The following is a 3,919-nucleotide window of genomic DNA, read 5'->3' as shown; positions in this document are numbered from 1 at the left end:
AGAAAGGGTGGGAGAATTGAATGACATCATAATGGAGCACAGCCATCTTTCATGAGCACAGCTGTGACAAGGACATATATATACACAGACAAGGAGCCCTAGACGGATAGTGGAAACCCTTCTCTGTCCTGTGGAGCCACTGGGAGTCAGAATCGGCTCCATGGCAGGGAGTTTTTGAGTTATATAGACGATGGTCCAGGTCTTTGTAATATGGATAAGAGCAAACACAGGGTAATGCACTAATGACATGAGAAAAACAAAAGCCTCAAATTGAGTTGGCAAACGAACATTGAATGCAATTGATATCCTGAGTTATACATGCAAATGCTTGGGGAATGGCAAGTAGTTTGTCATATATATGAGTACATCACAACCAAAAAAATGAATAAGCAAGTGTAACCCAAGTTATTTTACTTAATGTAGTTAGAAAACCTCCCCTTACAAAAAGCAGCTAGCATAGGAACTTTACTGAACGCAGTCTCTGTGGAATTTTTATTACTCCTTACACTCCTCAAAAGCAGGAAGCTGGGAAGCCAATGCCACCTGAAAGGGCCAGATAATGCGGAGAGTCTTCTCTGATTTACCTGACCGTTAGGCGAAGAAGACATCCTGAGACTGGTCTACGACCTCAGGAGCCGTATCTTTCTGTTTGCTTCCTCAAGGTCAACAGTTGTTTCCCACGGTTACCTGACACCCTAGTTAATGTAGACCATGTATTGGCGAGAGAGTAAATTCCAGAGCCAAAGGTGCACCTTCTCTCTGTATTCTGATTTCAAGCAGGACTCCACAAGGACCATCTCTTTTGCACTGCTGTGGTCTCATTTGTATGACTCCCCAAAACCAAACTCTGCCATCTAGTCAATGCCAACTCACAGTGACCCCGTGTGGGTTCCCGAGACTGTAGCTGTTTAAGGGAGCAGGAAGTCAAATTTACCAACCGTACCAATCACAACCCACCTCTAAGCACTCACTACACCACCAGGGCTCCCCGACCCCTGCAAGTATACCTCCTAAATAGAAACTTCTCTCTCTTCCTCTGATTGGGAGTGGGTTAATTGCCTGCACTGATTTCCAACGTTTAGCCTGCAGAACGATGAGAGCATATATTTCGGTTGTTTTAAGTCACTCCATTTGTGGTCATTTGTTACAGCAGCCCTGGGACATGAACGCAGATGAGCTTGCTCGCAGCTTGGGGATGTGGCAAATGCTAGAATGACAGCTGTCTGGTCCTAAGCAAACTGCTGCCAAGACAGTAAAAACACACAGCTCTGGTCACAGGAACGCTTCGGGTGGTTTACAAACAACAGAGAGAAGCAAAGAGGTGATCCGGAAACTCAGACTAAGTAAATGTTGCCAGGATTTTTCCAACAGATACAAAATATAAGCAGGCACTTTGTGAGAAGTTAGGTCTAACCTAGATTATCCAGCATTACGAATAGCTTTTATCGTTTGAGCATTATTTTGCGGCTCATCTATTTTTTTTATTCCTTCAGCATTTAAAAAACATTTTTCTATGTGCAAGGCATGATGCTTAGTGTCATCATCTAAGTACAGTAGTCATAGCCAAGTAAGCACAAATGCTGATCGACAAAGATGATGTTTCCTACACTACCTCTGCCAACGTTTTCTAACAGCCCTTGGCAAACAATAAGGAAATATGAGCTGGATGGAGCACAGTCAGGCGGCTAAAGACATTCTGAGTACCCATACCCTAGGAGTCTTAGTAACCAACTGATGTCGCTGGGCTTTCTGTTGTTCTACACATTTAAGTTTCTTATTAGCATTTAAACCGATGACGTTGAACATTGAGTTTTGGGGTCCTCAGCATTAGATATTAGACACATCTGCTGCACAGGACCTCTCTAAGGTGTTGCAGAGCAAAGGTGCCACTTTGAAGATTAGGGTACCTGATGCAAGCTTTCCTATTTTCAATCTTTTTTTTTAGCTTTTCAACTTTTAATAATTATCATAATTATGGATCATTAATATACCATTATTAAGAGTAGCAAAACTAAATGTAGTAAGATTATAGATGCTTGTATTTTATTTCCTAATTTTATATAATATATCCATTCTGAATAAGATTAATTTCATTTATGACATCAGGCCTTTAGTCTTTTTTTCTAAAATGTATACTCTGGAACTGGTGAAAAATAGAACTTTTGAATCTATTCATGGTTTTCAAAATGGTCATATTTTCAATCTTACACGTGAAAGTTGGACAATGCAAAAGGACAATCAAAGATGAATCAATCGATGCATTGGAACTGAGCTGTCAATGAAGAATGTTGACAGTATCACTGACAGCCAAAAGAACAATTAAATCTGCCTTGGAAGAAGTTCAACAAAATGCTTCTTAGGAGTAAGGATTGTAGGGATTAGTCTCATGTCCCTTGGTCATGTTGTCAGGAGAGATCAATCTCTTGAAAAGGATCATGCGTGGTAGAGTAGCAGGTCAGTCAAAAAGAGAAAGAAAGACGTTCGGCGCGATGGCGACGCCCAGCCTGAGGGGCCGCCTGGCGCGGCTGGGGAACCCGGGGATGCCCGTCCTGAAGCCCAATAAGCCCCTGGTCCTCGCTAACGTCATCGGGGAGCGGCGTCGGGGGAAGGGCGAGGCGACCTGTATCACAGAGATGTCCATGATGATGGCGTGCTGGAAGCTGAATGAATTCCACGACCAACCATGCCGAAAAGAGATCCAGGACTTCTTTGACTGTGCTTCCCGGGCGGAGGCAGCCCGCAAGATGAAATCTATCCAGGACACTCTGGGAGAGTCTGGGAATTTATCTCCCAAGAAACTGAATAAATTGTTACAGATGTTTCCTAACAAACCTCATGTCAGCTAAAAATAGGAGTCTTTTCAGTGACTATATAGCTTCTGAGAACTTTGACTATGTGCAGACATTTTAGAAATGTGTACACTGCATGCCCTCTGTGAAGGGTTAGAATTAAGCAAAACATGTTTTCCCCTCCCACTTTTAGATCATAGTCTGATGGTGGTTACACTTTATCTTGAAATAAATACCTTTGAAGATAAAAAAAAAAGAGAGAGAAAGACGTTCAACAAGGTGGGTGGACCCAGTTACAAGAATGGGCTCACACATTAGAACAATTGTGAGGATGAAGAGGGATCAGGCAGTGTTTACTTCTGTTGTACATAGGGTCACTATGAGTCACTTGATGGCCCCCAATAATAAAATCAACAACAATATTAGGGGAGGTATTTATCATGAAAGGTGTCACAGTTGAATTTCAATTATTAAAAAAGACAAAGTGGCATGCATTAAATGCATGTGAGTAAAAACTGTGTAGGTAAAAATCAAATTGCACATCATAATGATGCTTGCATCTATCGGAACTGAGCCAAAAGTGAGACACTGAGTTTTCTAATAGCTGATAGAAAAGAGAAATTATGCTACTTTTAGAAGTATTTAATATGAAAAGTAATACCTAGATCTCAAAAGTGACAAATTTTAGTATCAAATAAAAATAAATAGCATCCCTCGCAAATAATGTAGAACACTACTGCTAGTATTTTAATCAATAAAAATGCTCTTATTGTATGTGAATAATGGAGAAAACCCAACAATGGGATGTATCCAAAACTTACTAGAGCATAACATTTAAATTCAAGATATCAGTAAGGTAAGTATATGAATTGAAGACCTGGTTTAGCAGTCAATGATATGGTCAAAAGAAAGAAAACTTTTTTATTTCCAAGGGTTTGTTTTTGTTTTTTGAAAAAAAGCACTCACAAGGAAAAAATGCCATCTGACATCCTATTTCTCCCTAGCAATACCTACATGATATACAAGGAAAGCGAATGTGAGCCAACACTTTTATACAGAGACACAAGCTGTCCTTCAAGGATAAAGGCTAGGAGCAACATAAAAGCTTTGAACTTGTCAGACTCAAGATA

General features: G+C 40.5%; 1 pseudogene; it reads left to right on the top strand.

The window, feature by feature from the left end:
* Positions 1-2,489: 2,489 nt before the first annotated feature.
* On the top strand, positions 2,490-3,000 carry LOC142456558 (small ribosomal subunit protein mS37 pseudogene; annotated as a pseudogene).
* Positions 3,001-3,919: the final 919 nt, after the last annotated feature.

The sequence above is a fragment of the Tenrec ecaudatus genome, chromosome 9 (genome assembly GCF_050624435.1).
Source record: "Tenrec ecaudatus isolate mTenEca1 chromosome 9, mTenEca1.hap1, whole genome shotgun sequence".
Classification (NCBI taxonomy): domain Eukaryota; kingdom Metazoa; phylum Chordata; class Mammalia; order Afrosoricida; family Tenrecidae; genus Tenrec; species Tenrec ecaudatus.
Note: the sequence above shows the minus strand (reverse complement) of the source record. Positions and strands in the feature narration are given on the sequence as shown.